Here is a 12,813-nt window from a genome sequence, read left to right on the forward strand (position 1 = left end):
CAATTATCTTTCACTGTAATGACATCACTGTAATTGTGAATAACTATATGTTCTGGATTTAACAGAAATTGTATATTTTAAACAATAAACATGAAAACTACATGTAAACATAAATGACTTCTAATCTTCTATTGATAAAAAATCTGATTATATTGAAATGGATTTTATTTAGGACATAAAATTCCAACAGTATTATCTTCATAGAGAACTTCTTGTGTTGATACTTATTTATTGAGTGCAATCCATATGTTTTCTGAATATGTTATGTCAATAATCCCACTGCAACACATTCTCTACTTGTTTCATAAAGTGTAAGTATGTTAACATGATTTATAGTTGGCTCGTTAAAAACCTTATCAGGAAAACCCAGTGTGACATAATTTGAGCTAAGAAAAAGAAGAGTGCAATATATATTTCATATTCATAATTATTTGGAAGTTGCCTCATTAAAAACCTTGCAAGGAAAACCCAGTACGTGGGGCAAAACCTGAGCTAAGGGAAAAAGAGTGCAACATGAATATATCTCCCCCTCATGCAGATATGATCCATAATTATTTTGGTGATAATATATCTCATAAGATTATTATTATCACTTTTAAAATATCACTGTATATTATCTATGGTCATATATTTTCTATAACTCTTTCAGAGTATATGTGGACTTCTAATTTATGGATGAGGAGTTTGTGGAATATTAATATTTATCAATCTTATTTAATCATTCATGCATGCTTATATACAATGTTCTTCATCCAAAAGTTTGAACTTTCAAGTTGATGTGAACATAACACATTAATGATAATATAAATTTTTATTTGTGAGAATGATGGTACTCCAAGACCAATATATGTGTTCCATCTTGTTGTATGATCTTAATTTCCATATCAAATGATCATATATCTATAATTCTTGATGTATATGATGTACTTCAGGACTTCTCTACTAATGAACAACTGCATACATTTAATATTTCTCAATATACAGAAAGAAACAACAATTTGTTCTTCAATCATTTATAATATAATCAAAAACTCTTCAAGAGCCTATCATAACGTATAATTTATAAATTTATATTGCATAGACAATCACACATATCTTTTAAAATAATAATTTACTTACATGTCTTTATTTCATACAAAGATCTTTGTTATATATTGCACGCTACTTTGAATTTATATCACTTAAGACATGTATTAAATTATTCTAGAATTTTTAGATAAAACTTATTTCAAACTCTCACTATATTAGGAGCTCTAAATAAATAAAATTTGTTGCAACATTTATGTGACCCTTATAAATCCTCATAAAATATATTTCAGGCTTTAATCAAATCATGATTATATTTTCTCAATATTTAAGTCTTATTTCAATCAATCTCATGTCTATGCAAACTTTGTACAACAATTCATTTTGTGTACAAATACGTATAGGCAAATTTTTCATCAGAAATATTTATTTGCACACCATAAAGGTCTTACTTCACTTTATGCGAGTAAACTTTCCTAGACTGCGTCATAATATTTTAGCCAAAAACAAAATGTATGTCGATAATTCTCGACAAATCTAATACCAGTATCCTTGTTATCTCATGTTAGTTTATTGCATATGCAAACATTCAACATCTATTGTTGACAAAAAATTCATTATATGATAATTTTCTCCCATCTTGACATACCTTATAGAGATCTCTTTACATTATATATTTTTCAGATATATTAATCATTTATAGGTACCTATAGAACTATTTGAAGGGTTAAATTATGATCAAATGTGTTATGTCTAACTTCTCTAGGGAGTCTCTTCTAGAGTATTATTTTCATCACTGTGATCATTTTTAAATTATCAATACTTTATAACATTAAGGTATCTCGATGAGTACCTCTAAATTTAACTACTTCAGGACAAGTGAAATGAACATTAATTAATATTTTCTACATTGTTCATTAATTCTTCAGGCATTTTCAACTCATTCTAACTCAACTTTGAATAGTATTGATTTGTAGTTGGTATATATTATTTGTAACTATATCGTTCTTATATACTTTGTGCAAGGATCAATTTTCAAAAATCATCATCGATCCCAACTATATTTCTCTCTCCTGATCAAGAGAATTTTTAAAAAATTTGATATCTAATAATATTAATACACATGTAGGGGTTTCACTATATCACATAAATCAATATTTATTCAAACCCATATATACTAATACTATATGACATTGAACTTCAAGTTCAATAAACTTCATGTTCAGTTCAGTAGTTATGAAATTAATTTATTTCTAAGAAGGAGTCATACGTGTATAATTAAAAATACATAAAGTTATAAATTTTGTAAATACATGATCATATGATCTTATCACATCGATAAGAAACTACGCAATAAAATTCTAACAATGGCTCAAGATTGTTAAAATAATCTAACTTAAATATTTTCATCAAAAATAATTTAATATATATTTATTTTCTAAATAAATAAATGAAATTATATATATTATAATAAATTATGTTAGAAAAATAATTATCAAAAAAATATAATTTTATCATATAAACAAATATATAAGAGAAAATAAATGAAGTTATAGATATATAGCTTTTTTTTTGACAAAGTGATTAGAATTACTCCTGAATTTACGATGCCCGCGTTCGCCACTGGCGCTGAAACCTCCTCTAACCAGGATAGCTCATTGTCTAACCGTAGAGCATGCTTTGCCAATAAGTGTGTCTGTCCTATATGTATGTGACCATTATTATTCAATTCTACACATGATATATAGGTTTCATGTACTTTGATTGTGTGTGGTATTTCATCTTCTTGTTATTTCTCATTTCAACTGGAAATATTTGAGTAGTAAATAATACCATTGATTATTTAAAATTATTACATTCACGTCGGGGAATGACGTTGAACAAGAACATTATTATAAATTTTTTAAGAACTTGTTAATCATCTATAAAAATATAAGAAATTATTTAGTAATTTCTTTTACAATATTTTAATGAATTTATGAATATAGCTTTTGTATAATCTTCAAAATGTATGTGAAATCTGATCTTTAATGTATGTCACTTACAATAATTTCTAAAATAAATACCGTAAGTTATAACAATGTATAATAATATGACTAATATATAGAATATGAACACTTTTTCAAATTAAATAAATTCAATTCATATCATCTTTGTAGGGAATGATGAACAATAAATACATGTCTCATATATTTAAATTATATTAGTCATGTTCATTATTATTCTTATACTTTGATGTTTTAATGCAATTCTCTCGAAATTCTTTTTGGGTATTCAAAACCCACTGTAAAATTACATCAATCATAATTATTTGGCTTAATTATTTTAATGATTCTTTAGTTTTATTCACATAAATATAATATTTTTTTGACAAATATAAAATATTTACTTTAGGAAATGTTTGCAAAAATCTAATCGATATTAGATTATTTTTTACTGTCCTAAAAGAATACAAGAACATATATATGAATATATATTTATTTCTTTTATTATATTTCGGTCAGTTATATAATGAATATTATGTTTGCATAATCTTCAGGATATATGCAAGATTTTATTGAAGACGCATAATCTTTAGAATATATGCAATATTTTATCGAGGATACATAATCTTCTAGATATAAGCATAATTTATATCGATTTTTTCTATCATATCATAGATAAACAATAAGAGCATAAAATATATATAAATTCAATAATAAACATATAAAAACATATACATACATACATAATATATAGATAAAAAAAGAAAAAGAAAAAGAAAAAGAAAAAAGAATTCTTGAAATTATTTCAGTCATATGAGTATATATATAAATATATATTTAGTATATTGTGACTTTGAAATAATTCAAGAACTTTAACAAAAATATTTACCTTGAGGCTTGGGCAGAGACTCGTGCTAATAACGTGTTATAAAATAATATAAAATATATAAGAATAAAAGAAGAAGAAGATGAAGAGAGAAATAGAAACTGAATGAAATTTTTTTAGTTATTTATTCCAATGGGGTGAACCCCTATTTATACAAAAAATATGACTAAAAGAATGGGAAACTAGATCAATGTAATCAAGAAAAATACAACCAAGCTTCAATGATGATAAATAATTTGGTGATTTGGACATCTATAAATAATATTTCATAACAGTATGTTCTTTCTCCCAATTTATTTATTTTCTTTTCGTTCGCAAAATCTTATGCTTAAAAAATTGATGCCAAATAATTTTAGGGTGGTTCTACAATGCACACTCCAAAAAAAGGTGTACCGATGCACTCTTTATTTATTTCGACATTTAGAAAAAAAAAAATTAGTCTAATTTTTTTCATAGTCGTGTATCTTATATTTATTTATGACATCCTGTAAAATTTTATGTGTTGACCTTGGTTTTAGCCAATAATACTGAGACAATTGAAGCGATTAGAATGATAGATAATAATTAATAATGATTATATGAAACTAAGCAATAAGAACACAAGGATTCATAGAGGTTCTGCCTTGTGATTGTGGTAATAACCTACTCCCTTTTTTGCTGTATTACTTGTGAGAAAAGAAGCAAAGAATTTGTGATCTCTCTCGAAAGCTTACAATTTTAACAACATAAGAGCTCTCTTAAAGAACTGATTTTGCCACCCTGAATAGTGAAAATGAAATGACTCCACTATTCATAGAAAATAATTACATCAATTAGGTTTACCAAAATAAATAATAAATAAAATGATAAACTTGTTTACTTTCCTGAAACAGATCAAACTAAAAGGAAAAGTAGGAATGTTTCCTTTTATTTTTTGTCGGTGTTGAATCTATCCCACAAGATCAGGCATGTGATCAAGATTTAAATGCTTGAATATTTATTGAAAGTAGCTCTAAGGATATTCCAATCACATTTTCCGTAGCCAGTGTCGGCGAGCTAGCTGCAAAGTTTATGCTGGTCAGAAGGTGTAATATACCCTGCTCGAATAGTCTAGCTTATTCTTCAAACGAGATATTTTTGAATGATAAATCGACTTGGATGACACATCATGAAGCGTACCTCCCGTCCAGATTATAAAATTTTCTCCACATGTCATCCAAATAAGTGTCACAGTCATCTTGCGAAGAAATTGGGATAACATTTGCCCCAAGTCCGCGTGGAAACCTCTTGCTCGCACATTGACTTATTTTGCCACCAAGCTGGTCGGATGGGTGACACATGTTCGGTCTTCGTACCATTCCTTGATCCAATAAGATTTGATAGAAGAAGGGGAAGATGTGATTGTCTCTTCAGTATTTGGGCATTTAATGCCTTGTCTTGAAAAGCAGATCTCGATTGCCACAATGACAGTTATTGAATATTGTATGCCTGACGTATGTATTCCCCAATATATGATGATCACTTTTTTTTGGGGAAACCTAAAATTTAAATTTAAAATTACCAAACTGCCCTTGTAACCGCCTATATAAGGGTTTAAAAATTATTTTATACTCTTTTAGCCATTTTTATTTTCAAAGAAAAGCAGAGCACAAAAATCCCTTTTCTCACTAAAATCTCCAAATAACTCTATCTTGGAGCTTGATTTATAGAAGTCGTCTAAGTGCATTCAAGAGCTTCTGAACTGTGAGCAGGTCCTTTTTCTTCTTTTTTTTTTCTATTTTCTTTAAATGCATGTATTATTTTTGAACCGCTTTAGTGAAATCTGGGTTGTTGAGGTTGTTCTTCGATGATTGAGATTAGAAAAAACTGGGGCTTTCAATACTTGACTTAGACGCATGCTTATGGCCTTTAGATTCCTAAATATCCTTTGTTTTCCAATTATTTTCGCTAGAAACTATCTAGACTCACTTCTTTGAAGCTTTTGGGAATTTTCTAGGTTCATTGTCTTTCTTTAAACCTTTGATGTGGGAATTTTATTTTTGGAATAAAATTTCATCCTTTTTTCTTTTGAATTTGTCTGGTTGGCATATCAGACATATTTTGTTCTTGCAAAAGAAAATTATAGCTCTATCCGGTTCTTACCTCTCTATCTTCCCTCTTTTGTAGATGAATTTTGGCAAATACTGGGAAGGTAACCACTGAATAGATAACAATTTACTTCATCTTGTTTACGAGAAGGAGCCAGGACTCCGTGCAGCTTCATCTTCATCAGTGATAATTCATCGACATCGAGCTTAGAGGAGTGGGAGGTTACAACTGGCTCATCAAAGTCCTCAAAGCTTGTGGTACATCATCATCATTACTTCAGCCAAATCAGTGGAGAATTATAAGGCTTATTTATTTGGGAATAAACAGAGGCTAGATGCATTATTCCCATTACGTTGACATACAAGGTCCGAACGGACGTCTCAGACACGCTACCGAGAGGCTATCTAGAGCCTTCAAAGAATAGCTCCGCACTAGAAAAAATTTCTATCTCCATCGCAAAGAATACCACTAAACCAAATGCCCCATCCAAACATAGGGTGATGGCCAAAACCAAACAAACCTACAGAAATACCTCGACTAAGGATCCACACTTTTGCCGAATTTTTGTGATGGTCGGTGTAGAACAAGTTGAGCATCCTGAGGAGGATGTTTAAATGGTTGTTGGGGAGGAAGAAGTCCAAGAAGTCAAGTATCAAGGCAAGGTCTGAGCAACTACTTTTCTTGATGGTGAAGGAGAAGTAGTGGAAGATGAAGACGAAGAGGCTCTCTAAGTTCTTTCGTTTGGAGGGTACAGTGAGGCCGAAGAACCCCTCTCTGAAATAAGAGTTCAAGATAACTCAAGATTTAGGCCGATCTACTATTGATCATCATTATGATATGAATTAGGTCTTTATGATAAACGACATCTTAATAAAGATAAATTTATTCATATTGGCCATTGTCATATATAATCTATATCATATACAACACCTTCACATTGATGTCTCACTACATCAATAATCCAAACCAAGATTACTCTTACCGTAGAATGGACATCAAGGAACTATACTAGCAACCATTGATTAATTAAAAATTCCATAACTTTAATATGTTGCTGACTGTTTTATTCATAAGATTACTCATACCGTAGAACATCTTTTTACTGTCGTTATAATGTCCCATTTTAGTGTTTTATTTTAGTCAAGTTTTTATTATCCTCGTAGATTTTAATAATAAATTAATATATTAGTATTAAATTAGTTTATAAAATCAAACATGTGGCGCTCCTATGGAATAGGGCGTTACAAAAGGGCTGCTCGGCCACCCCTGGCTAGCCCTATGGTTGGCCAACCACTGGATAGCATAAGACCAGGCAGCCTACTCCCTGTGGCTGCCTGGGTGGCCACGATTTGATCTGGTAGGATATTGGTGCACAACCTTACACGTGGAGTACAACCTAGACTGCAAATTGGGCATTAACAACCCAATAAAGTAGATCAAAAATACCTATATTTGAGGGGCATTTTAGTCTTTTGTATTTAATCAATTTAATATGTAAATATCTACTTACTTTATTTGTAAATTACGGTCTAAGCTCTCCTATATAAGGAGCCTTAACTCAACCCTAGAAAACCCTAAGCAACTAAATCTAAGCCTAAGCCTCTAAGTCATTAAGTCTCATTCAAGCCGTCAAGCTATAAGCCTGATAGCATTCTCACTCCACTCTCTCTCACACGCCCACTACAGCATCTCTCAACACTTGAGATTTGCCATCTTCGATTTCAACTTTGTAACTTTCAGGGAGCTATATTAGATCCCACTTATTGAGATCTAAATAGTATTATCACTCGGTATCAATACAACTAAAAGGTGAGTAGGTCATTACTCGCTAACTAAAAGAGTCAAACCTCTATAAAAATCCTTATTTTCTTTACTCTGTTGAGTTCTAATTGTGTAACACGTGGCAAACATCAAATTAATACGAAAACAATGTCGGTTGGCCACTTTTCTAGGTCAAAAAATAATTTATTATTTAATTAATTTCTCAATTAAATGCAAAATAATAAAATTATTGTTGAAACAGTAATTTTGTAGCTATAGAATACAACTTTGTAGCTACAGAATAAACCAGAAAACAAACAGTGGAGAAAAATAAAAACACGCAGGATGTTTGTACGTGGTATCAACAATCCTTGCAGATTGTTACTAGTCCACGGGGCCACACCTAGAGATAAGATTTATTAGATAGATCCCAAACAATACAAAGTAATTGACTTATGCATAAATAAATTCTCTTTTGTTGTATGCTGTAAGGTTGATGTATTCCACCATCTAATCGAATCTTATTGAAACTTCAAGTGCTCGGACTCTCTTCGACCTCCTTGAAGGGTGTTTGATTCCTTATGAGGCAAGACTTAAAAAGATATCTCCTAAAAGCTTGTAGAACCTTCTCCCAAAGGTAGTACTGTTGTTCTCCTTTTTTAAAGAACTTGATTGCAGAGTCAAGAAATACAAAATTCAAACACACAAAGAGAAAGTCGAACACACTCTTTTCTTCAAAACAAAGACTCTATTTTCTAAATATATGAAGACAATTTAAAGTGAATAAAAGAGATATTAAACCTAGGTGCTAAACATGTATTTATAATCAATACACCCCTTATAGAAAATTCATACATGGTTTGAACGAGACCACAATTCACAAAAAACTTTCCTAAAAAAAGATCTTCAATCAGCATAGGGATTTCTGCTTCTGTACCTACAGAATCGTGAGTAGTAAGTGCGACTTTCCTTTTATAGAAAAGAAAAGTCTTACATCAGCACAAAAAATCTGATCAAACTAATTAAGAAACTCATATAGGATCAGATTAACACGATTGGAATATAGAAATTGATTTATTCATAAAACTTACCATTTATGATAAACTTTTCAAATATAGAAAAGCTAATCACTTTTTATACTTTATATAACAAATACAACTCAACTAACATTAAAAAAGAACTTATGAAATATATTTCTTAATGTAAAGATGTTAAAAATAGAATTGATATTTTAAATAAAAATTTTGACAAATTAGTTTATATTAATTTAACATATTTATTTTAATTAAATTCAAATGTATAAATGATGATTATTAATTCGTTAAAATTCAAGTGATAAAACAAATAGATTTCGTGTAATTTGATAATTGTTGATTTTAATTACCATAACGGTGAGTACTTGTACAAATTCAATCCAAGAAATATTGTATACTTTTATTATTATTATTATTACTAGTAAACATCTCGCGCTTCGCAGTGGATATATAAAATATTTTAAATTATATAAAAATAAATTGTGTATTTTAATTAATAATAGTTACTTAATAAAATTATATTAAAATTGTAACTTTACTATTAAAAAATTATTAACATAAATACTTAAAATATTAAATTTGTTGCTAATAAATATCAAAATTCGAAAAATAGTAACATAAATCCTTATTTATGGTTTAATTTTTATTCTGATGTGTGTGTTAAGTTCTGGGTTCGAATTTTATTGTGTCTGTTTTTAATGTTTGAGTTTTAGTATTTTTCTGGGGTTCTAATGTTTGAGTTTGTATTTGTGAGATCTGTTGTTTCTATTGATTATTGAGATTGAAATTTTGATTTTTTATACGGGAATAAAAGTTTATTTTTAATTTCATTGATTTAAAAATATTAGTAGAAAGTTTATGAAATGAGAATCCTGAATATATGAAAATAAATTAAAAAATAGCATTTGAACTGAGAATCAAAGTTTATTGTTAATTTCCTTACAAATAAAAACTTTATTGTTAATCTGTAAAGATAATATGGCTAGAAGAAGATGAAAAAAATTAATTTTTATTTCATTTAATATGTATATAATATTTTTTTTTTTGAATAATATGAATTTATTTTAATTATTTTTCATTTTTTAAATGAATAATTGAGTGTTACTATATTTACATGTGGTACTTTATTGATCAACTAATAGAACGATAAATTGAGTGTTAAGTTTGGAAATTTGAGGATATCAATAGAAACTACAATGATGACATTAACTTTATATGATTGGAATATAAAAATAATGCATTATGAAAAAAAAAATCATTCATAATCTCACACCTATTTCTTTTTCTACATAATCTCACACCTGCTTTTGTTTTGTTCAATTCATAATAAATTTTTTCTATAAAAAAAAATACTTTTCCTATATTCAGCAAAGTAAATTTTTTTTACACATATATATAGTTATGAATACATATATATATAAATGAATAATTATTTAATTTAATTTATATTTATTAGGGATATTGGCGGCTAAACCACTTGAACTTTACGGTTTGTAACACTTAACCTACAAAAACCGGTATTTCGGCGGCTAAACTACCTAAACCCTTGTTCCGTTTTGCTCTGCACACCTCCGTCCAAAAATCACAGTTAAGTGTCATGGTGGACTGTCCACGTGTACACACTTGTACACGTGGCAAGTTTTTAGTGGTTCACGTAATATTAATTGTAAAAAATAATTATAAATATTAAAAAAAAATCAAAATCAAATTTTTTTTTAATTTTCTTAATTTAAAAAAATTAAAAAACTAATTTTTTTTTTCTTTTTCTTCTTTTTTCTTTTTCCCCTTCTTCCAAATAATAGAAAGGAAGCAGAAGCCAAATTCAAGCAAATCTCTGAAGCTTATGAGGTATGTCTCTTTAGCCAAAACCCACCCCTCTTTTTCTCTTCAAAATATAGAACTTTATTAATATGAAGCTTTTTAATTAGCTGTCAATTTATGTTTAATTTCATTTTTGCAGGTTCTGAGTGATCCCCAGAAAAAAGCAGTGTATGATTAGTACGGTGAGGAAGGGCTTAAGGGTCAAATGCCACCACCAGACGCCGGAGGACCAGGTGGAGCTTTATACTTCTCGACCGGAGATGAACCCACGATGATTCAATTCAATTCTCGAAATGTAGATGATATTTTTGCGGAGTTTTTTGGGTCCTCGGGACCGTTTGGAGGCTTGGGAGGGATGGGTGGTGGAGGAGGAGGTATGAGGGGTTCAAGGTTTTCAAGTGGGATTTTCAAGGATGACATATTTGGATCGTTTGGGGAAGGAGGTGAGGGTGGAGGTGGTGGCGGTGGCTCCATGAACTTGTTGGAAACTATTTTACCAGGATATATTTACTATCATGTATGTTGGATTAACAATCTAATATGAATTCTAAAAGAATAAAAATAAACACATACAAAGTTAGAAAACCTTACAGTGGGTGCAGCGGAATATTATGACTCCTTCCGTTCAGATCTCTAGGCCTTGATTCCTTTCTGTAGCAGAGCATCACCAAGATCTGAACCTGGATCTTCTTTTCTCCTTCTTTGATGCAGAATTTCCATAGTCTTACATACTATGATTGAGGTACCACTTGATGTGTGTGGGTACTACTCATCTGACAAGGATTTTGAAATTTTTCTCTATTTTTCTCTCGTAATTTCGTAGCTTATCAAGCATACAAGAGAAGAGAACAAGGGTTGCTTTATATAGGGAAAAAGGAAAGCACAACTTTCCAAATAAGCGGTTTCCTCTTTTACTGTGTAATTGATTAACTGCCTTATTTAGTGTGATCCACCACTTTCCTATCATTGCTAGGCTTTGATTAGAAATTACATGGCAATTAAAATTGAAAATAATAATTGGAAAACAAGCAAAGGGAGTGGCCGGCCATGGAGTTTCATGGGCCTCACTTGGATTTTGCAGTTTCCTCAATTTTATTTCTATTTCTCCAAAAATACCATTTTTCCAATTCTAATCATTTAAATGCCAAAACTAATTATGTAATAACTAAAATAGATTATTAAATAATATTGTCATTTAAAATAATTATTAATTAGACATGCAAAGTCTCTCAATTAATAATTAAACCTAGAAACCCTTTTATTTACGATTTCATCCTTACTTAGTGAGAATTCATAAAGTAGACATAGTCTAACTTTTAGAATTATAATTGATTAATTAAAATCAATTAACTGAGTCTTACAAGCAGTATGGTCTCAACTAGTATGGGGACCATGGGTCTATATAACCGAGCTTCCAATAAGTCGAACCGAATTTACCAAGTAAATTCCCTAACTTATTAATTCCTCATTGAATCCACACTTAGAACTTGGAATTGCACTCTCAGTCATAGAGAACACTCTATATTGTTCCATGATATAGACGCGTCATTAGTTATCCATTGTTATAACCCTAATGTGATAATGATCCTCTATATAGATGATTTACACTATAAAGGGATTAAATTACCGTAACACCCTACAATGTATTTTATCCTTAAAACACTTAACCCTGTATAAATGATATTTCAGCTAAGTGAAATGAGATCTCCACCATTTATTTTCGTTTGGTTAAGCTCGAAGGAAATCATCCTTTACTTTCTATTTTCCAGATAGAAGCTATAGATTACATATTTATGTTAGCGCTCCCACTCAATTGCACTACCTAAAATGTACGTATCACCCTGACCCAAAAGTAGGCTTAACTAACAAATCAAAGAACACGGATAACACTCTTGAGATTGAACCTGACCATATTAGGATTAAGATCATTTGATCTAGGATCAACAGGTGATATTGAATTGAATAGATATTACGGTAAGTTTTAATATATCTAATCAAAGTTCAATATCGGTCCCTTCCAATGTATACTCCATACATCCGATACTGGTAAACTTTGCCAATGTCCTGGAAAGGACATAACACTTTTCCAAGGTGTAAGAATACCTATCGCTGATTATACCATGTCAGTCTAAATCCAGTGTTCTGAAAAATCAGGGAATAAACTTTTGAACATATAATTAAGATTATATTCCACTGTGCTGACAACACTATAATCTTTAACAAACTCATATGT

The sequence above is a fragment of the Cannabis sativa genome, chromosome 7, assembly GCF_029168945.1.
Source record: "Cannabis sativa cultivar Pink pepper isolate KNU-18-1 chromosome 7, ASM2916894v1, whole genome shotgun sequence".
Taxonomy (NCBI): domain Eukaryota; kingdom Viridiplantae; phylum Streptophyta; class Magnoliopsida; order Rosales; family Cannabaceae; genus Cannabis; species Cannabis sativa.